General features: G+C 38.3%; 1 long non-coding RNA gene and 1 pseudogene across 1 annotated transcript; one reads left to right on the top strand and one right to left on the bottom strand.

The window, feature by feature from the left end:
- Positions 1-14,987: 14,987 nt before the first annotated feature.
- On the top strand, positions 14,988-18,040 carry LOC102472672 (39S ribosomal protein L33, mitochondrial-like; annotated as a pseudogene).
- Positions 18,041-19,414: 1,374 nt separating this feature from the next.
- Positions 19,415-23,807, bottom strand: LOC102473114 (uncharacterized). The gene is made up of 3 exons (XR_003549460.1): positions 23,489-23,807; positions 21,143-21,238; positions 19,415-19,483 (listed from the first exon to the last, which is right to left on the bottom strand). It is a non-coding gene; the product is annotated as an uncharacterized LOC102473114 (long non-coding RNA).
- Positions 23,808-23,948: the final 141 nt, after the last annotated feature.

The following is a 23,948-nucleotide window of genomic DNA, read 5'->3' as shown; positions in this document are numbered from 1 at the left end:
GAGGTCCTCTCCTAGCAATTCAGATCACGTTGGATTTGTTGAGCAGGGGCTCCCATGGTTCTCTGTATTTATTTCAGTTTGCTGACAGAAAACACAGATCACCTATGTCAAATTTCCGTAGCTAACTATGGGGTAACAAACAAAACCAGGGAACTCTGGCTTTCTCTATGTGTTTGCTAAAGCATGCTGAACACTAAATAGTTTCTGTAAACTACACAGCCGCTGCATTTTGCATCCTGGCCCCCTTCCACATTTTCGCAGTAATTCCTTCTTGTCACCTTGCCCAGTCTTGTTCAGTATTTATTCTCCTTCCCTATTTACTTGCTTCCTTTATTTAAATTTTGCAGAATGTTAAAATTTTGACTCACATTTGGCATGCAAACAAAGGTTAAAAGTAAAAGCACTGGGAAAAAAAAAAAGAGGGAAAATAAAGAAGGGCCATTAGTAGTAATCTTCCCAAGGTAATCAAAAGTGTGTATCTGGTTCTAGGTATTAGGGCTGGCCCTAAACTAAGTCATTCAACTCCATGTACTGAGAATTCCCTTATGTAGAATCCTGTGTAGGAAGCGGCTAGATTACAAAGAACTGAAGACTCCTAAATAAATAAATAAATAATCTATCCTATTAGTACTCCCTCTTGATAAGTCACCCAGAGTACAATCAGCTTTTTTAAGAATTATTTTATTTAACTTTATTTATTTTAATTTTTTGCCAGTGAGGGACAGAACGAGAGAGAGAGAGAGAAAGTGAGAAAGGAAGACACTAAATCCAGGACTCAAACCGCAGTCAATCAGTGTCCAGTGTCCTTAACCACCATGCCAGTTGCCAGTCCCACAATCAGTTCTTTAATCATAATGGAATGCAGTTTCTTTTTATCATTAAAGTTCCCTAAAGAATGAAAACAGTTTTGGGGACCAGCTGGTGGTGTGGTGGTTAAGTGCGCTAGACACTTCCACATGGCCGACCACGGTTCAAGTCCCTAGACCTGGCAGCTTGCTTTCTCACTTTCTCTCTCTCTCTGTCTGTGTCTATTTCTGGTCAAATTAAAATAAATGAAAGAATAAATAAAATAATATAAATAAGTTTTAAGTAAAAAGAATGAAAACAATTTTTGCATGAACCATTAAGTCCATTTTATTCTGTAAATGGTACCTTAAAATGTTGACAATTTCAGGTGGAAGATTTTTTAAAAATACGTAATTTTCTAAACAACTATAACACCTTTTTAAGACAAAATTAAAAGCTAGGAATAATTCATGTTTGTGATAAATTATTTTACTCAAAAAATATGTGATAAATAGCTCTGGCACTTTATCAGGTGTTTCAGATGAATCTAAATGAATCTGTTCAGGCTTCAAAAGTCTTACACAGTTACTTGAAGGTATTCCTCACTCTCCCTTCCCACATACCCTATTATTTGCTGCTAACTAACTCTCCTGCCTCCTTGAAGAAAACAGAAGATATCCAGGGAAATGTCCCTCATCTTCCATAGTCAAGTCTACAAGACTTCCAGCTGTACCCCATGTTCTCTACCTTCCTTCCTATTATTTTCACAAGGACCTTGCTCCTATAAAGGCTAATCTCTCCTCTTCTGCTTTGAATACCTTCTTCTCCCACCTTCTCAAGACTGCTCCTTCCTTATCACCTCATCTACTACATTATCACCCCTTTTGTAAAGATCAACACCAAAAAAATCCTATAAGATATCTACCTGGAAAATATCAAACAAACAAAAGCATGACCTTCACCCTACAGCTTTTTCCAGCTGCTACTTTTTCCATTCTCTGCTACCTTCATTATAATACTTCATAATGCGCCACCTATCAACCCGACTTTTTTACCTCTCATTTACTCTACAACCCAATTTCTATCCCTTTCAGCACTATTTTCAAGTCTACTAACAACCTCCATGTGGCCAAATCCATATAATCATTTTAGGGGCTAGCCCATCAAATTCTCCAGCTTTAAATGGGATCTGTAATGAGATAGTTCAATGGGACTTTTTCTGTTGCCCATACTGGCAACAAAGATTCAAAATGAAAGAAAAATAGCCAGCCCAATGGCTCCTGGGGCAGCAAACTAAAACTGTGGTGCTGGAAGGCACATGGCCAGCCACCAGTTTTGCTCACCCTGGGACACACCAGGTGCCTATGTGAGTGCCCAAGATCCTGAAGAACTGGATGGAGAGCTAGATAAGAGGAGTGCAGTATGACATGACATGACCCTATCAGGGGTGCTCTCTCTCTCTCTCTCTCTCTCTCTCCCTCCCTCCCTCCCTCCCTCTCTCTCTCTCTGCAACAGAGCAAACTGAAATGCATGATTGAAAAAAAAAAAACTAGTTCACAATAAGACCCTTTGCTAATGATTCTCAAATTTGTACTCCAATCCAGACTTCCCTTGTGAGACAGAGGCAAACATCCAACTGCCTTCTCTATTGATAGTTAATGTGCATTTCAAACTTCATGCATGCTTGTCCCCAAAAAAAAAGCCTCTTGATTTTGTCTCTCAAACTTATTTCTCCATAATTCATATCCCAGTAATTGGCCCCACTTCTTAAGCCAAAATCTAGGATTAACCTTCATTTATTCTTTTCCCTTATTGCCATCAAGAATTCCCAATGATTCCTTCAAAATTAACCTTTAATATGTCCACTTGTCCCTGTCTCCTCTGCCCCAACTATTCTTACATTTGCAATCCCTTCCCTACATGGTAATAATACATTTTCTACATAGCTTCTAAGTGATCTTTCAGAAGAGTACTTAACTCATGCTATTCTGTTTGAAATCATCTAGAGGCTTCCTGGTTCTTATCGTAAAAAATCCCAATTCTTTACCAAATCTACAAGACCCTGAATGATCCAGCTCCTGTCAGCCTCTCCCATCTCCACTCATAGCACTCTCCCTACTAATTCATTGACTCCAATTATACTCTGTTCATAAAATACCCACCTGTGTTCCACTAGGGTGATAACACTTGCTATTCCTTTGTCTGAAACCATTTGCTTCCAGCTATTTACATGTCTGCCTCATTGTTATCCTTTAATATAACCTTTCCCCTTCTCAGAAAGGTACTTCCCGATTACTTTTTCTCACTGCTCCCAATCACTCATTTGTTTACCTGTCTTCACCACTGGAATAAAAGCAGTAGCAGTGTCTATAACTGCATGGCACATGCAAATTAACTACAATGCAAGGGAAGGCTCCAGGAGGAAGGGATAATTGAGGAAATTTTCCTGGTGGAAGTTATATTTGCCTTCATATACAAATGAAAGATGTCAGTATCAAAAGAGAAAGGGGTTCTATTAGTTTTATTTCTCAAATATCCTTCAAATTCATCACCTTATCTCCATCTTTATGGCTACTACCCTGGTACCATCTACAGTTACAGCTCACATGTCTTTATGTATTATATTTCTCTCCCTTCATTTTACTGTGTATAAACCCAAATATAGCATTTAGATGCTTGTTAGGATGTATTTAGTGCTAAAATTTTAAATATCAACTTAACTATTTCTAAACAAATTACTAAAGTTGAAGGTTTTCCATTATTAAGTTATTGCCTTGGTGATAACAGAAGGGCTAAAATGAATGGTTTTTCTCATTAATTTTTCTCATTTAATTTTCTCAGGGTGCCATGCTTCAACTTTGACAGTCCATCTTGCTATTAGTCAATAACCTTAACAAGCACAGTAATTATAGTCAATCATGTCTGCTTTAGTTCATTGATTACTTTATTTCTTTTTCAACTTGTTAATGAAAATTCCCAGCACAAACCTTCTAGGTGACATTTCTTTTATTAATTAACCACCAGTTCAGTCCCTTGAATATATTAATAAACCAGAGTATGTTGTATTGATGGTTCTAAAAACAACTTGCCCCTGCAGCTTTGAAGATCATAATCATTTTCAGAGATATAAAACACCTATCAGTAGAATAAAATTGACATTTATTATCATTGACCATATTTCAAAACAAAAATTTTTGAGAGATTTTTGCAATAGGGCATGTATGCTCACCAGAGAGACAGAGAGAGACAGAGCAACAGAAGGCAAGAAATCACCTCCCAGAGGGAATGGCCCCACCATAATCTCTTCTTCTCCATTCTCCTCTCAGAATTTTGGGAACACATGCACATACACGTGGCATGAGTTTCAGGCCATCAGACCTGAACTGTGGTTGACCATGTGGGAGTCCAGTGCCTTAACCACCATGCCAACTGCTGGCACCTTGGTTCAAATTATTTAATCAATATATTATCTTTTATAAAACACATAAAAGGTTTCCTGTTCGGAGGTTTGGGGTTTTGTTTCTCTAAGGTTTTTGCCATAGGGCATGTACGCACTTACTGGAGAGAAACAGAGGGAAAGTGAGAAATCACCCGCTATGGGGGATAGCCATACCACAATTCTTTCTCCTCCATTCTCCTAATCAGATTTTGGCCATGCACACACATGTGCCCAGTGTGATTTTCAAGCCTGCAGGTTCGGGACTCAAACTGCAGTTCATCATGTGGAAGTCCAGAACCTTAACCATTATGGTACCTGCTGGCCCCAAATAAAAGGTTTTAGTATGACTTCACAGCTTCATAAATTAAGTTTATGTTTTCAGATGTCTAATATTCATTAAATGAATGAACTTATTTGCTCACATATTGTAAGCATTGATGAACCTGATTGAAGCCCTTTCTCTGGGTTCCTTATGACAAAGAAATACTGCATAACTCAGAATTTTACTTATAAAGGAAGACAGAGAAGGGAGAATAACAATTATAGCTGGCCCAAAAATTCTTTCACTTCTCTGATAAGCAATTTAACAAGACCATGATCCTAAATAGCTTCACTGTGAATAAGTGCTTTTTGAGATACCTAATAAACCAAGTTTCACTTATATAAGATGCTTCTGGTGTCCTGCTCACACCTGCTTAGCCTCACCTCTGATTCTAGTCATGACTGTGGAGGACAGTTTCTAGCAGGCTAAAAGTCCCTCACCTGGCCAGTTGTCTGTCACAAACACAAGGAGCTTGGTCAGTATGTGCATATCCATAGAAATTCAGAGAAGTGAATGCTCAGGATTAACTCACAACCAATGGGGACAAGCTGCTGGTAGAAAATTCCTTTTTCTAGTTGACCCATAAGTAGAAAACTCAGAGGATAGTCTACAAAATTCTCAAAAGACAAATATTAACTTATATGTTGCTTTTATATAGTAAGTTCTTCCTGTCAAATATGCTCTAAGAAGGAGTATTATTTCTTCCAGTATTATCATTTGTCACACATCAGAGCCCCCTGCCTACATATAAAATAAAAAACAGTAACAATTAGTACTATATTAGATCCTAGACAACCGAGAGAGAGGATAAAGAGAAGGAGAGCAATTATAAAGAGAATGGGAGAAAGAGAGAAGAGAAGAGCTCACTCTAATACCTGTGCTCTAAATGTTAGAGATTGGTTCTAAGAAATGCAAAAGGCTCAAGAAGATTCAATCCTACCGCAGGCCATCCCTAATCCTCCAAAATCTTGAAGTATTTAAGTCTTGTAATAGATATACACAACGTACCTTATTCGACAGTGAATAGAGTCATTTTTAGAAACTCCCAAGTAAGTAGAACAACTTTTAGAAACCCCCTAAAATAACTCTTCTAATTCCTTTTTGACCTCAGGAAGAGAATCATACTTAACTATTCCTTCTCCACACCTTCCCAATTATCACTAAATCCTAATGATTCTACCTCAGTAGAGCTTTAGAGTTTCTTCCTATGTACACTCTACATTTCTCATTAAATTCATTCCAATTTATTTTCTGTTTTGTTACTATTACAAATTTGATGTTAATCTTTCTTCTTTCTACTCTCAGGTAAGAGAAAATTGAGTGAATTATATTAGTTAATGTCAGTTATCACTGTTGGTCTGTATAAGATCTTCTCGTTACTTTAATTATTCTTTTATACCTTTAGGCCTCTCTTGTCCCCCACCCCTCAGAAGCAACCATTCTAATATTCCTGAAATGTATCTTTGGGTCTGAATCACTTGTTCTGGAAAAATATGTACTCTTGTGTGCATACATTCTTAATTTACATTAAGTCATATTTAGGTTATACATCTCAGTTTCATTTTTTTCACTCAGCACCATGATTTGAAGAACCATTCATGTCCATCCACTTAAGATGCATTTCACTTCTAATTATGGTATAATCTCCATGTTAAGTATCAACCATGTTTAACCTAACCTCTAGTGACAGATATCTAAATCATCTCCCATTCTCCTACCATAAAAATACTCTGCAACAAACATCCTTATAGTAATAGTTAGGATAATGTTATTTACCATAACAAACAAACCCGAATTTCAGTGCTTAACAATGTAGATTTATTTTTTGCTCATACACATAACAGTCCAGTGCAGGTGTTCCTGGTAGATTGATATCTTTGTTCTAAGTGGTGATACAGAGAAAATGGGTCATTTGCCAAAGGTCACACAAAGAGTAATTGGCACAGCTAAAATTAAAATCTAAGTTGTCTCCTTCTAGAGTCTGTGTTTTTAATCACTCTGCTTATGTGTGTCCCTTGTATGGACCTGTGTAAGAATTTTTATTGTTTTCTTTAGAACATATCAAGATCACATATTGTGCTAGATATTAAACTATTGTCTCTCAGCCCCAAACATGCTTCCCCATTCTTTGCTTTGTGATGCTGGAGCTGGAACTCAGCAAACTACTCTCTTTTGTCAGTTAGTTTCTCCTGTTACTTTTTTCCAAGTCACTAGAAGGCAGAAGAGTAAATGAATTTCTCCTTCCTTTTTCCTTGCTACTCAGATCAGCTCAGCCCAGCAATGGCTCTTCATCCCATAAGCAGCAGCTATTTCAGCGTGCCCTCATCCTGACAGTACCCTCTCCTCAAACATTTGGAACCCAGCTCCATTGGGTCCTTCTTCTGCTCTTGAGATTCCAAGATCCCCGGCCTCCTCCCTTCTTTTCCCCAAGGGTGATAGCTGTTTCTTATGTTCCTTCTGCTTTCCTGTTTTTCAGTCCTCCAACACCTATTAAGTCAAATTCCTAATACTGAATTATTTTGATTGAACCAATTAATATAATTCCTGATTTCTTGACTCTGATTAATATATACTTAGGCCATTTTCATTTTGTTACACTATATTCATCACTAATATTGAATCAGAAAATCCTGAACCATTGCTAATAGTGGAAATACAATGCCTATGAACCTCTGGATACATTTCTGTCAACCAATCAATACATAAACTTGTTTTATGTGTGTTTGTGCTTAAAGACACCTTATTTAGTATCTATTGTTAATTCATTAATATTGAACTCACACCCAACAGCACTATAATTCATGTCTGAACTAGGCTTATTTAACACAAGTACTTTCTCCATAAAGTCCTTATGCTTAAGAGCTACACTTAGCCGTTTTTTCCCCCACAGAGTACGTGCACTCACCACAGAGAGACACAGAGAAAGAGAAAGTGAGAAATCACCTCCTAGGGGGAATGACCATACTGCAATCCCTTTTCTTCCATTCTCCTCTTTGAATTTTGGACACTCATGTACACACACATGCCCAGCATGTTTACCAAGCCTCAAGTCCAAGACTCAAACCACACAATAGGCCATGTGAGATCCAGTGCCTTAACCACCACTCCACCTGCTGACCTTATAATTGGCCATTTTAATAGTGAAGTCACCATTAAAAAGCCCAAAAATGTAAAAAACAAACAAACAAATAAACAAACAAAAAGCACTAACTGGATCATAAAAAGAACACGTTTACAAGATAAAAACAAGACAGCATGGCTTTGTTCAACCAACTCAACAGGCATCTCAAATTTTTCACCACTCTGTATCTGTCAATGAATGACTTTGAAAGTGCTACAAGTATTGATTTGGGACCTATAAGTGAATTTTAGCAAGGGGACAAATTTGCAAATACTGAAAATACCAATATAAAAATAATAAAGGTCAACTATATACATGGCCTATCTCCAAAAATCTCTAAGCTCTTTTATTGGCTTATGTGTAATATTAAGGCATTTATTTATTTATTTATTTTTGATTAAGTGTTTCCCATAGGGCACATGCACTCTCCTGAGAGGAACAAAAAGAGGAGAAATCACCCCCCCAAGGGGGATGACCAAGCCACAATCCCTTCTCCTCTTGGGATTATGGGCATGCATGCACATGCACCTGGTGTGATTTTCACACTTCTGGGTTAAGGATGTCAAACATAGACATATGGGAGTCTACCACTTTAACCAATATGCTACCTGCTGGTCCCAATAGTAAGGTTTTTCTTTTTAAAGAAAAATTTATTTTTTTATTTTTATAGAGTACACATGCTCACAAGAAAGAGAGAGAAAGTGAGAAACAAGCCACCATGTCTGAGACTGGAATTGCGGTTACCCATGGGGAAGTCCAGCACTTTAACCACCATGCCATCTGCTCACCCCAAGTAAGGCTTTTTAATATCTGATATAAGTCTGTTCCCCTTTGCTCTTCTTTTTTAAGGCTGACTTAGCTAGTCTTGTGCCTTTTTTAATTCCACATACATTTTAGAAAAAGTTTTTTGGACTCCTCAAAACCAACTGTAATCTTAATTGGAATTACAATTAATTTATACATTAATTAAGGAAAAATTTGCATGGCCAACTATACAGTTTGAGTCCTGTCCTCCGGCCAGAGCTCTCCCTTACTGGCAACCTACACCCATAGATGGGCCAACAGGTCACAGTGGCAAGTAAGCTATGCCAAGTACTCACCATTCTTGTGACCCTACCCCTCCACCCCTCCCATGTAAATCAACATGTCTCCTCGGTGAGGAGTGAAACACCACTGGCTTCAGATCCCTAGGCATTCTTTTTCTCAATAAACTTTCCTTTTTTCTTGAAAAAAAGGAAGAGAAAGAAAAACACAATGGGCACCTGTTCATGTATGTCCAAAGTCCTGAGAGGAAAATGACTGCAACATGGTCATCCTCCCTAGGGGTGATTTCTCACTTTTCCTCTATATCTCTGACTCTCTATCTCCCTCCAGCAACCGCACGCACCCTATATCAAAAACTTAAAAAAAAAAAAACAGAATCTCAGCAACTAAAGGATGTAGCTCAAGAGTAAAACATTAATGGCACCTCTAATTTTAATAGTTAATATTTACTGAGAATTCAGAATTTATTACATCAGACACTATGCTAGCACTTTAGGTTTAATGTCGCATTAACACGTATAAGTTATATTTTAGATATAATGTAAGGACCACACCTAAAAATTAGATACTATGCCCCCCTGACACACACATTTTACAGAGGAGAAAACCTAAGGTCAAAGCAGTTATTTGCCAAAGATACACAGCTAATAGTAAAGAGGCAGTTTATCTGGCTCCAAAGGCCCTCTGTTAACTAAGCTTGAATAAGCAGGTGCCTCTACACTGAGATTAAAGGTGAGGAGAAACTAATCGGTCTCCCAAATACCTGCTTCAATGGCTGAACACAGTCTAGCAAATGTCTGCCTTTACAGTCCTCAACAGAGGACCTGAGAAGGTCTATAAAAATAGTGAAATGACTGGGGCCACAGGTGGCATGGTGGTTAAGGGCACTGGACTATCACTGGTTGACCATGATTCAAGTCCCAGACCTGCCAGCTTGCTTTCTCACTTTCCTTCTCTCTCTCACTCTGCCCCTCTCTAGTCAAATTTTTAAAAATAATCAAATAAGTAAATAAAGTTAAAAAAATTATTTATTTAACTAAAAAAAAAGTTAAAACAACTAAAAAAGACTAAACCCATGAATGAAACACTGAGCATTCAATGGCCAAAACTAAAGAGGTAGAAAGTATATGAATGAAGTATCAAAAGGAAAAGATATTAAATAAAATATATAAATAATAATAAATTATTATAACCATTATTGTGATATTGTGTTTATATTTTTTAATATTTTACAGTAAATTATTATGTTTATATTATATAAGTTAACTTAGCTAATAAATTAACATTTTTTAACACCCGCTATTGCCTATCTTATTTTTTTTTCAGAGAAAGAATTTTGCTGTGGGGCATATGTGCTCACCCAAGAGACAGAGAGACAAAGCGAGAAATCACCCCCCAGGGGGGATGACCACACTGCAATCCTTTCTCCTTCGTTTTCCTCTTGGGATTTTAGGCACACACACACACACACACACACACACACACACACACACATATGCACATGCGTTTAAAGCCACTGAGTCCAGGACTCGAACCGCAGTTGACTATAAGCAACGTAAACATTACACCATCTGCTGGGCCCGCCTGCCTTACCATTTTACTAAATTTACCTAGGCCTCTTTAGCAGTGTGAAATTTTAGTAAGTATATACTAGAATAACATGGTAAACAAAAGACTCACTCATTTTTCCTACTAAAAAGATAACCCTCCACACTATAAATGCAAAAAATAAGAATGAAATTATGAACTCTTAAACAGCCTTTAAATATCATGTTTACAACATATTTTTAATGATGTGGACAATGTTTATTCCATACTGTTTAGTCTAAAAAGGACATTATTTTAAATTGCATAGATATTTTAAAAATCTATAGGAATATGCATGGAAAAGAAGTTGGAAGGAAATACCAAGAGATACTATCATTTTCATCTTTACATCAGGATTTCTAGGCCAGGCTTAATTATTTTTCAAATGCAATTGCAGCAAAAACACAGAAGGGCACTCTATTACAATGTATTAAAGTGATTCTCAAACTCAAGCCTGGGTCATGCATCAGACTCACCTGGAAGGCTTGTTAAAACAGATTGCTGGACCCAGCCAGAGGTGCAAACAGTAGGGCCCACTACATGAGGCTGATGTCCTATGGGTGGCCTGGGTTCAGCTCCCAGACCTACCTAAACAGGCCAAGTATGGTGGTGTACACCTGTGATCCAGACATGCAGACTGCATGACATGGAACGACTGCCAAAAAATACCTCTCTTGGGACCAGCAGTTGGTGTAATGGCTATGTCGCTGGACTCCCATGTAGTTGACCACGAATGGAGTCCCAGACCCAGTGACTTAAACTCATGCGGGGCGTGTGTGCATGCGTGCCCAAGATCCTAAGAGGAGAATTGAGGAGAAGGGATTGTGGCGTGGCCATCCTCCCTGGGTGGTGATTACTCACTCTCTGTCTCTCTGTCTTTCTGGCGAGTGCACGCACCCTATAGCAAAAAGCTCTCGAAGAAGAAGAAGAGGAAGAAGAAGAAGAAGAAGAAGAAGAAGAAGAAGAAGAAGAAGAAGAAGAAGAAGAAGAAGAAGAAGAAGAAGAAGAAGAAGAAGAAGAAGAAGAAGAAGAAGAAGAAGAAGAAGAAGAAGAAGAAGAAGAAGAAGAAGAAGAAGAAGAAGAAGAAGAAGAAGAAGAAGAAGAAGAAGAAGAAGAAGAAGAAGAAGAAGAAGAAGAAGAAGAAGAAGAAGAAGAAGAAGAAGAAGAAGAAGAAGAAGAAGAAGAAGAAGAAGAAGAAGAAGAAGAAGAAGAAGAAGAAGAAGAAGAAGAAGAAGAAGAAGAAGAAGAAGAAGAAGAAGAAGAAGAAGAAGAAGAAGAAGAAGAAGAAGAAGAAGAAGAAGAAGAAGAAGAACAAGAAACCTCTCTCTTAGGGCCAGCAGGTGGCATGGGCCACACGCACACACACACACACACACACTGTCCCTCTCTGCTCAAATCAAGATAAATAAATAAACGAATGAATGAGTTAATAAATAAATACATACGTAAATAAATAAATAAATAAATAAAACCCCTCTCTTAACTCAACCAAACACTATTAAATAAGTTAAAACACTATTATCTGCAGGCTGGGACTACATGAGAGAACTGAGTTTGTCTTCCAGTCCAACCTTTATAAAAGCTAGTGTGGTGGTATGTGCAGTGTGTGCTAGTAATCCCAGCAACTCAGGGAAGCTAAGCAGAGAATGCAAGACAAAAGGCTTCAGGCTGACCTAGGTAACATAGTGAGACCCAGAAATTTTTTTAATCTGATCTCTCTCTCTCTCTCTCTCTCTCTCTCTCTCTCTCTCTCTCTCTCTTTCTGCTATACGGTGCTGTAACCACCAGCTACAGGTGGCTACCGAGCACTTGAAGTGTGTCTAATCCCAATTGAGATGTGCTATGAGCAAAAATGCAAATCAATTTTTGCCTATGTTACTAAAAAGAAAACTGTAAAATACTTCACTAATAATATATGTATCTTGATTACATGTTGAAGTTAAATTTTTTATATGTTAGGGTAAATATACTACCTAGGTTAATTTCTTTTAAACACATATATATGGGGTCAGCAAATGGTATAGTGATTAAGACACTGGACCCCCACTGTCAACCACAGTTTGAGTCCCAGACCCAGCATCTTGAAACGCATGCCAGGTGCATGTTTGTGTGTGCCCAAAATCCCAAGAAGAGAATGGAGAAGGGATTGCAGTGTGGTCATCCCCCTTGAGGATAATTTCTCACTTTCTCTCTCTGTCTCCAGCTCTATGGCAAAAAAAATCTTTCTCTTAAACACACACACACACACATACACATACACACACATGGCTGGACAATATCCCTACAGTTTCTAACTCAATAAAATAAATTTTTATGTTTATTTTTAATTCAACGCAGGGCACGTGTGCTCACCAGAGAGTGACGAAAAGAAAGAGAAAGAGGGCAAGTAAGAGAGCACCTCCTTCCCATGAGGAATGGTAATGCCACAATCTCTTCTCCATCTCTCCCTCCTTTTGGGATTTGGGCACCCACACACACACCCCAACATGTTCCCCAAGTCACTGGGACTCAAACGATAAAGTCAGCTATGTAGAATCTAGCCACCTCAACCACCATACCACAGGTCAACCCAGAATCTGCATTTCTAACAAGTTCCCAGGTGATGCCAATGCTGCTGGTCTAGAAACAAGACTTTGAGAACCACTGATCTAAATAATGGCATTTAATTATTATGTATATATTTGTAGCCATATGTTTAATTAATATGCAATCTCATTTATTGTATTTGTTTTATTTTTTTATTTATTATTCTGTAACTACTTTTTTATATGTAATTATTAATAATTTCAGTTGTGTGCTAATTTATAAAACTTCATAATTACTACATTTGTTAGGTCTACTGGTTGCTACATGGTGTTTTACTCCACACTAAAAAAGAAAAATTTATTAGGCCATCTGTATATATCATCGACAGAATGAAACAACAAATCTGGCCTAAGTACTACTCAAAGCTAACCACAGCTGAAGAGAATCAGCTTTGTGGAGTCTCCTTTGTTGCCTCCTTTTAAGCTTCCATATTATTCATTAGTTTCACTTACAGAATAAACAAAAAATTGTTAATAAGAAAATCAGAAATTTGAAGGTGGTCTAATGTTTTCGACTAGAGTTTTAATTTTTAAAATTAAATTCCTCCCTCTCTTTCTTGCTCTGTGTCTCTATGTCTCTGTTTAGCTCACATATCCTCTGGCAATTAAAATATATACATTTAAATCTTAAAAATAATTTCAGGGAAAATAATGCTTGAAAATGTTTAAAAACAGGACCAGCAGGTAGTATAGAGGTTAAGGTGCTGACTGGGTTGAGTCCCAGTCCCAGCAGCTTAAAAATCATGCTGGGCACATGTATATGTGTGCCCAAACCCAAGAGAAGAATGGAGGAGAAAGGACTGCAGTGTGGCCATCCACACTGGGATGATTTGTCACTTTCCTTCTCTCTCTCTCTCTCTCTCTCTCTCTCTGTCTCTGTCTCTGTCTCTGTCTCTCTCCAGTGAGTACATGTACCCTATGGCAATGGAATAAAAAAACATGAGACCAGCTGATGGCGTCAGGATTATATCTCTGGACTCCCAAGTAGTCGACCATGGTTTGATTTGAGTCCTGAACCCAGTGGCTCAAACATGCCTGGTGCATGTGCATGTATGCCCAAAATCTCAAGAGGAGAATAGAGGAAAAGAGATTGAAGCCTGGCCATCCTCCCCAGGGGAATGTGGTCATTACTCGCTTTCTGCCTCTGTCTCTCCAGCAAGCACACATGCCCTATAGCAAACATCTCTCTAAAACAAAACAGGTACCAGAAATTACTCTCCACATAGTTCCACCCACTTTAAGACTGTTCAAAGGTAAATCTCCATCACAGAGTGACAATGATGATCATCCTACAGCAAGTGATAAATGGCACTCATAATGTGCTGGTGAAAAAAGAAACATTTACAGACATATCCATTTATTTGTTAAATGAACCTTTTCCTGATGAGATTTTTCTGTTCTCTAGCTGGTATTTTCAAAGTTTTTAGCAGTACATTTCTAAATATCCTCAAACAAAAATAATACAGAAAATGCTAATCTAAATTTTTTAACACTATACTGTCTTAATTTCTTTTTTGTTTTAATTTGTCAGAGGGCACAAGTGCTCAGGGAGAGAAAGAAAACACCCCCTAATGACACATGGCCACACTACAGTCCCTTCTCCTCCATTTCTCCACCGTTTGAGATTTGGGGCACATACACATACACACCTAGTTTGTTTTTCAAACCACCTGAAATCCCAGGGCTGGGATTAGAACCATCACAGGGCTGGCCATATAGGATCCAGTTGCCTTAATCATCAGGCCACAGAGCCAGCTCTGAACTAACTGAATTTCTACATTGGTATATTCCAAGAACACAGTAAGCAAAAAGGACATAAATATTGTGGTTTTCCAGATAAGAAAAGTATAAACTGTGTACAATGTAGTTCTGAGGGAAGTGCATAGTTAGAATATAATTAACTGGTTACTGATATATTAAGACCAAATTCTGAAACCAAGATACAAGTTTATGTTCTAAGAAGCAATATCAATATTCATCAGTCTTGTCAGGGTGATGAAATGTTTTATGATTAGCTAGACAAAGTGGCTGAACAACACTACGAATGTACTAAATGCTACTGAATTATCCACTTTAAAATAGTTAATTTTATGATTTATAGTTATGTTGATTTCACCTAAATTTTTTAAATGTAAACATAAAAACAAAAACTTAGCAAGACAATTTTCACAGCTTTCAAGTGGCTTTAAGAGTCTTACTCCTGGGACCAGCAGATGACATAATGGTTTATGTTGCTGGACTCCCACATAGTCAACTGCAGTTCAAGTCCCAGACCCTGTGGCTTAAAACTCATACCAGGCACATATGCGTGTGTGCCCAAAATCCCAAGAAGAGAATGAAGGAGAATGCAATCCCTCCTGGGGGATGATTTCTTGCTTTCTGTCTCTCTGTCTTTCTGGCAAGCACATACACCCTATAGCAAAAACTATAAAAAAAATTTAAAAAAAAAGTCCTTCTCCTGACTGTACAAAAAGGAAATATTAAAAGGAATATGTTGGGACCAGCAGGCAGCATAGTGGTTAAGGTGCTGGACCTTCCCACATAGCCGACCATGGTTGGAGTCCTGGACCTGGTGGCTTACTTTCTGTATCTCTCGTTCTCTCTCTCTCTCTGGTCAAATTAAAATAAATGAATGAATAAATGAAATTAAATAAAATAATTATTTTTTAAAAAAAAAAGGAATAAAGGAATATGTTGACTTTCTCATGTATAAACCAAGGACAAATAATCTCATTCTCAGTCTGGCCATATGGACTATGGTAATCTGTAATTCTAGGGAAAAATTTGGAAATTTCTGAGTAAAACTGTACCTACACTCGGGCTAAAAAGCAAACAGATATACAATTTATTTTTTTTAGAGAGAGATTTTTACGTAAGGGCACATATAATCTCCAGAAAGGCAGAGACAGAAAGCAAGAAATCATCCCTCCAGAGGGGATGGCCATTCTGCAGTCTCTTCTCCTCCATTCTCCTCTCGGGATTTGGGGCATGCACACACATGTGCCCGACATGAGTTTTAAACCACCAGGTCTGGGACTTGAACTGTGATCGACTATGTGGGAGGCCAGCAATATAACCTTATTACTCCATCTGCTGGGCCCTACAATTTACTTTTAAGATCAGACTCATATGGCTTGTATCTTTCAAAATACATATGAAGTTAAACCCTCATTGGAGGCTTTTTAAAAGAACGTTATGGTGTCTGGTTAAACTTTTTTTTCTTAAGGTTTTTGCCACTGGGCACAGGCACTCACCAGAGAAAACAAAGAGGGAAAGTGAGAAATCACCCTCCAAGAGGGATGGCAATGTCACAATCCCTTCTCCTCCAAGGATTTTGGGCACACATGCACATGCTCCCCCCACGTGACATTCAAGCCACCAGGTACGGAACTCAAACCTAGTAGGCCATGTAGGAGTCCAGCACTATAACCACTACACCACCAGCTGGACCCTGGTTAAACTTTTTAAATCTACAACCTTTTTCTACCCACCCACATTGTCAACCACATACAGGAATGAAGACATTTGTTCTTGTGCAAAGTTTAAAAAAAATATTTTTTCCCTCTCTTGTACCCTTTCTGAGGAAGGTACTGGGGTATGTGCTCCCCATGGAAAAAGAAGACATGATCCAGGGCAACAGAAGACATCACAGGAGAGAATTTAAGAGAGCTCCCAGGATCCCAGGTAAGTAACACGATTAACAGTGGCTGGTCCAAATTGAAGCAAAAAGATAGAAGATTCTAGAAGGTATACCTAGATGAGCAATGGGAATAAAGAAAGAGAGGAAGGGAGGGAAAGGATGTAGACAGAGAAAGGGGGAACATCTCATAGATTGCCTGATACACTTGAATATAATGAGAGGTTTATACTTCTTCCAGAGACTGTGGGGCTAAATTAGTGATAATCATAAAGAAAACTGAACAAACAAAAAAGAACACTATAATCATTAATGCCTAGGAAGACAGAACTTCTAGTAGAAAGGAAATTTAGCAATAGTATAATGTGGTTTAGCTGTGAATAATAATTATATAATATATATAATTACATAATTTATAATAACAATAAACATAATAATATAAACACTGAATACTGATTTAACTGAATATATCATTTAAAAGATATGGAGAAGGAAACAAGTGTATAAAAAAGCTGACAGCTTATATTTTGTAGTACAAATTCCAGAGATAAAATTTAAAATTAAATTCAAGAAATAGTAGTATAAAATTATTGCTTGGGAAAATGGAAGTAAATACCAGAGTAAACAACTAAATGAGGTAAAGGTATGACCAGATCCAGTAAAGGATACTTCTCTCTCTTTCTCTCTCTCACACACACATACATACACACACACACACACACACACACACACATTCACTCTCAATCTCACATGTGCATACACCCGTCCTATCATGAATGGGGGGGTAATACTTAAAGGTGGTTACTGTATCTAGAAAGTGAGACATGAGGGTAGGGAGTATGGTACAGGGAATACTGATTTTTCATGAAAAGTTTTATATTATTTTGCTTTTAAACAAGTGCTTGTAACATTAACTAAAAAACAAGCTTAATTGAGAAAACGATGTTCGTAATTTTTATAATATCAACTTGTATTTTAAAAATCAAATAGGAATAGGGAACCAGCAGTTAGCGTAATGGCTATGTCGCTGGACTCCAACGTAGTTGACCACAGTTCGTGTCCCGGACCCGGTGGCTTAAAACTCACGCCGGGCGCATGTGCGTGCGTGCCCAAGATCCCGAGAGGAGAATGGAGGAGAAGGGATTGCGGCGTGACCATCCCCCCTGGGGGGTGATTTCTCGCTTTCTGTCTCTATGTCTCTCTCTGTCTGTCTGGCGAGCGCACGCACCCTACAGTGAAAATCTCTCAAAAAAAAAAAAATTAGAAATGATCTAAGTGTCCTACAACATAAACTACTTTTTAAGGGGCGGGTTACCGAGAGTGCACGATCACGGCCGCCATGTTCCCCTCTGCAGTCTCCTAACCATTATGGTGAAAATGGTAAGCCAAGCTGGTGTAAGTTATTCCTTCAACACCAAGAGACACCGACTACACAGAGAAACTGACTCTTCTGCATTATGATCCAGTTTTGAACAAAAAAGTCCTCTTTGTGGAACAGAAAAAAATACACTCCCTCTGAACAATGTATGGAAAATGCAATTGATTTATAAATGAGAAGACCAAGGGTGGGGATATTGATTCCGAAATCCTGCAGTGTGTAATGAAAGCAGAGGAAATGGCACGGAATCACTGCCTCCTGTGATTCAAAGGCCATTGTGAAGGAAAACAATGCTGTGAAAGAAAGTTCTTCATATTAGGACAGATATGATTGCTTCACATTTATTTATCTTTCTGGATATTTGTACAGCCCTTAATAAAAAAAAATTAAAATAGCCCCCCCAAAAAAGAATTTTTTAATATAGTATAATACATATATAGACATTAAGATGAAAAGCTGATTATACATACACAAGAACTTTAAAAAGTTCATAGAAAATGGAATTAAATTGTGAGCTTACTTGGATGTAAGAAAATTTAGAAATTATGCATAGTTTTTCATAATATACATTTTCCATTAATTTTTTGGAGAGATTTTTACTAAAGAGTGCATGCACTCAACAAAGAGACAGAGACAGAAAGCGAGGGGGGATGCCCATACCACAGTCCATTCTCCTCTATTCTTCTCTCAGGATTTTGGGCACGCACCACACACCCCCACACCCACCCTTGGCATGACTTTCAAGCAGCTGGGTCTGGGACTCGAACCATGGTCAACCACATGGGAGTCCATCCCCTTAACTACTACGTTACCTGTCGTACCTCCTTAATTTATTGAAGAATCTTCATATAGCAACAAGAAAATACCTTTAGAGTAAATGGAAAGACTAAATTTTAAAAAATAAATGGGCGAGCAGGTGCATGGTGTTTAAGAGCACTTAACTCCCACATGGCCAACCACAGTTCAAGTCCTGGACTTGGTGGCTTGCTTTCTCACATCCTCTCTCTCTATCTCTGTCTCTCTCTGTCCCTCTCTGGTCAAATTTAAAGGAAGGAAGGAAGGAAGGAAGGAAGGAAGGAAGGAAGGAAGGAAGGAAGAAATAATTTTTTAAAAAAATAAATAAAAATAAAAATCTGTATGCATTGTTTCCATAGGTAACATGTATCACTATTTTTTTTTAACTTGCTAGAAGGTATATGCACTCACTAGAGAGAGAAAAAGAGAAAGATAAACTGAAAAAGCACCTCCCTAGGGATTGTCATATTGCAATCCCTTCTCCATTTCTTCTACCTTTTGGGCTTTGACGCACACATATTTGATGGGTATGTTTTCTGAACTATGGGGTCCAAGACTCAAACCCACCACGAAGGATCCAGTCACCTTAACCACCAAACTGTGGGCTGGCCCTGTATCATTATTTTTAATGATAGACAATGTCTTCAAACATTCTGATACAATATATTTAGAGCATCTAAAACTGTCAACTTTTAAAATGTATGTGTACACACACACTTACCTGGGTGATCTTGTGCCTGTGTTCAGCATGACACTCTTTGAGAAATGGTTCATTAACCTATCTTGAGTCTGAACAAGGGGGTATGTGCAAAATAGAAAGAAGATGTAATAAGAATCTATAGTTTTTTGGAGTTTTTTTTAAGATTTATTTATTCATTCATTCATTCATTTCTTCATTTTTTTAATCTGACCAGAGAGAGACACAGAGAGAGAGAGAGGAAAGTGAGAAAGCAAGCCACCAGGTCCAGGACTAGAACCGTGGTCGGCTATGTGGGAGTGTCCAACGCCTTAACCACCATGTGACCTGCTGGTCCCAAGAATCTATATTTTGAGTCATGGTTGAAGTAGGAACAAGGAGAGATTAAAAAAATAGATAAATGAAATATAATACATCAATTTAAAACTACTACTGTGCAAGAAAGAAAAGGAGAATTTGACATTTTAAACTAACAACAACAAACAACCCATTTCAAAAATGGGGACCAGTAGTTGGCATAATGGCTATGTCGCTTGACTCCCAAGTAATCGACCGCGGTTCGATTCCCGGGCCTGGTGGCTTAAACTCACCCAAAGGACTAAAGTAGATATTTCTCCAAAATAAACGAATATCTAATAAGCACTTGAAAAAGTGGGACATTGGGGACCAGCAGTTAACGTAATGCCTATGTCGCTGGACTCCCACATAGTCGATAGCAGTTCACGTCCCGGACCCGGTGGCTTAAACCTCACGTGGGGTGCGTGTGCGTGCGTGCCCAAGATCCCGAGAGGAGAATGGAGGAGAAGGGACTGCAGTGTGGCCATCCCCCCTGGGGGTTGATTTCTCGCTTTCTGTCTCTCTGTCTCTCTCTGTCTGTCTGGCAAGCACACGCGCCGTATAGCAAAAACCTCTCCAAAAAAAAAAAAGAAAAAAAAAAAGGGGGACATCATTAGTCATTAGGAAAATACAAATCTAAACCACAATGAAATACCATTTTGCATCCAGTAAGATGGCTTTGTTAAAAACAAAAAGAAGTGTTAGCTAGAATATGGAGAAATTTGAAACCCTCACACAATACTGGTAGGAATATAAAATAATGTAACTGCTGTGGAAAATAGCCCAGCAGTTCCTCAAAAAGCTAAACAGAATTATCATATGACCCAGCAACTCTAGTCCTAGATGTATAGCCAAGAGAATATCTGAAAACAAATGTTTAAAGACTGGCAAATGAATGTTCATAGAAGCACTATTTATAATACTTAAAAGGCACAAACAATCCAATGGTGGATGGATAAATAAAATGTGAAATGCTCATGCAATAAAATATTATTTAGCCATAAAAATAAAAAAAAAATTTTTTAAGAATTATTTAATTTTATTTATTCATTCATTTATTTTTATTTGGCCAGAGAGAAACACAGAAAGCGAGAGAGAGGGCAAGTGAGAAAGCAAGCCACCAGGTCTGGGATTCAAACCGTGGTTGGCCATGTGGGAGTGTCCAGTGCTTTAACTACCATGCCACCTGCTGGTCCCCCCAAAAAAAATTTTTTAAATGAGGGGCCAAACTTAAGACCTGGTGAGATCCTAAATAGAGTACCCAGCTACCCTATGACCATACTTCTGACACAGAAACTGTGAAAAAATGAATTCATGTTGTTCTAAGTTACTAGTTTATGATCATTGCTTTTGCAGCAATAGAAAACTAATAACAAGTCATATTGCAACTCCTTGACCAGAGGATGGTGGGATACCTTGATGAATACTCGAAATAAGGTTTCATCCAGTGGGATTAGGGTACTCCTCCTTAAGCACAATTGAGGTATCATTATCAGTTGGGAGGATGGATGCTGGAATAAAGCAAAACAAAATTTATCTACCACAATATAGTCAGTATCTGACATCTCAAATGTCAGAATGCCTTCAACATTCAACTCAAAATTCTCCCCTACAGATGGCTTTGTCTACAGCCATATACACACTTTTTACATGCCACTGTGCCAGTGACTAACAAAGAACACAGGAGGCCAAGAAAATCTAGTGAGAATATTAGGTTACTATTACAAGTTATAGTCCTAATTAGCTTTGTGACACTGGGCAAGGGCCCTCAAGGGGGGAGCTATTTCTTGTCTGCAAACAAAGGCATTGGACTAGCTTTCACACTACTTTCAGAATCATTGCATATGACTTTATAAAATGAAAAACACACACATACACACACAAAAAAAAACTCAACATAAATTATTTGCTATAAAAGAATAAACAAACAGCACACAGCTTCCCAATGCACGCCCTGTTCCTCCTGGTATTCTGCCTCTGAGAGAGACATCAAAAATAGCTGGATCCAAAATAACTCATTTGGAAATTCACACTTTAATAATTTTGACCTCTTGGCTCATTTAAGTAATATGATCAATCAACAAAAAGGCAAAATTTTCAAAGCTTATACAAACTAGCTGAAAATTAAATGTTAAACATAGGTGTTTTGAAATATTACAAAGAAATTAATTGCAATTGTTCTCATCTAATATACATTCAATTTATAATAGATGGGAGTCAACACATAGTGTGAAGGTTAAGGCTGCTGACCTCCATAGAAAGTGAGAAATCACCCACCCCCAGTGATGACGGCCATCCACAATCCCTTCTCCCCCACTATCCCCAGTAAGAGTCTCAGACCCCTTGGATTGAAATTCACATGAGGCATGTGAGCATAGGTGCCCAAAATCCTGAGGGGAGAATGGAGACAGGATGGCAGGTCACCATCCCTGGAGGGGTGTTTTCTCACTTGGCCTCAATCTCACTGTATCTTTCTCTCTCTGTCTCCCTTTGGTGAGCACATGCATCCTATAACACAACATATACCCCCCCCCAAAAAAAAACCCTCAAATTAAAAATTCTGACTGAACAGGTTCTTTTTTTTACTTTATTTTTATTTACTTTTTTTTTTTTTTTTTTTTTTTTTTTGTTTTGGGTGTGTGGGCTCCTTTGTAGAAGAAAGTGAGAAATCACCCCCCTAGTGATGGCCATCCACAATCCCTTCTCCTCCACTATCCCCCCAGGATTGTGGACACACATGCACACATGCCCTGCATGAGGTTTTTGGGGTTTTTTTTTTACATTTTTTTAATTAATTAATTCACATGCATTCCCTATGCATTGTCACGGCATACACAATAATTTCCCATCCAGAATATACTGCATAGTGGCTTAATCATGCATGTTATCGTCAATAATTTTCCATTTCTAGTTATATATATGTGTGTGTGTGTAAATATATATGAAACTAGATTATATATGTGTATATATATATAACTAGATTATATATGTATATATAATCAACCCTGGGGGTTGATTCCTCGCTTTCTGCCTCTCTGTCTCTCTCTGGCTTTCTGGCGAGCGCACGCACCCTATAGCAACCCCACCCCCCACCCCCACCCGAAAAAAAGATACAAAATAGCAAGGTTAAACTGTAGATTAACTCAGTGTACCTGTAAAATTGAAAAATAAGGTAAAAAGGCAAAAATATATGTATTCTTGGATAGTCTTTTGGAAAAATGCAAGTGAATGTCAAGTAGACGGTAAAATTTGTGCCTGGCGATGTTGGGAATAACTTTGTTGTACTATAATATGGATAGCTCTACCAAATCAAAAAATAAAATCCCAAAGAAAATAATCTCAAATTAGATCAAGTTGGGGAGGGTGAGAAGGAAGGAATCAAGGAGGAAAAGGAGGAAACAAAACATTTAAGGGACACAAAAATGGAAAATTATCTGCTGATGACAATGTGTATGGTAATAACTTTGAACTAATATACAGCCATTGTGTACGCTGCAATGATACACAGGGATAAAATAAAAATATATAAAATAGTAAAGAAATACACCCCAAGAAAAGTGGCCTACGCACACACACACACAATCAGGTAAACCTTATTCTTACAATTCTGAACTATTCTGCTCCCTTCCACAGTTAAATGGGCTCAGACACTTAGCTTAAGAAACTGGTTCAGAGAAATGGTATGGGAAAGTCTCAAGAAAAGCCTACACTTGACCTACGAGGCCACTTAACATCCGGGCTCCCAAAGCTCAAGGATTTACCTTTTGCCTTATATGAAATGTATCATTATGAGGATGGTGACGTTTTCCTGAACACTTTTTAAACTAGTAGAAAGCCTTCCGTTCTCGACTCAAATTGTCCCTCAACAGAACTTGGGGGTGAACGGGCGCCGCCGGCCCGGGGCCGCGCATGCGCGCTGGACTCTGCCGCTGCGAGCTGCGCGTTGTGCCCAGGCCTCGGCTCGCTGAGGGGCGACCTCCTAGCCCTCCTCGGTTTAGAACTTTAACGAAAGAACGCAAATAAAGCTCCCAGGCAGTCGTTACACTTAAGGGCGAGAATTAATGGCATATAAAGGCAATGAATGCAGACCTAACGCGCAGAACTTGGTTCTAAAACTACTTCCTGAGGCAGCTGAGCTTTCTCCCGGCTGAGCTCGACAATGAAGGAATCGTAGAGGACAGGAAAAAGGGAGCTGGCTGCTTGGACAAAGCCCAGGGAAAG

Source organism: Tupaia chinensis, unplaced genomic scaffold (genome assembly GCF_000334495.1).
Source record: "Tupaia chinensis unplaced genomic scaffold, TupChi_1.0 Scaffold000250_1, whole genome shotgun sequence".
NCBI classification, from domain to species: Eukaryota; Metazoa; Chordata; class Mammalia; order Scandentia; family Tupaiidae; genus Tupaia; species Tupaia belangeri.
This window is presented reverse-complemented; position numbering and strand designations above follow the sequence as displayed.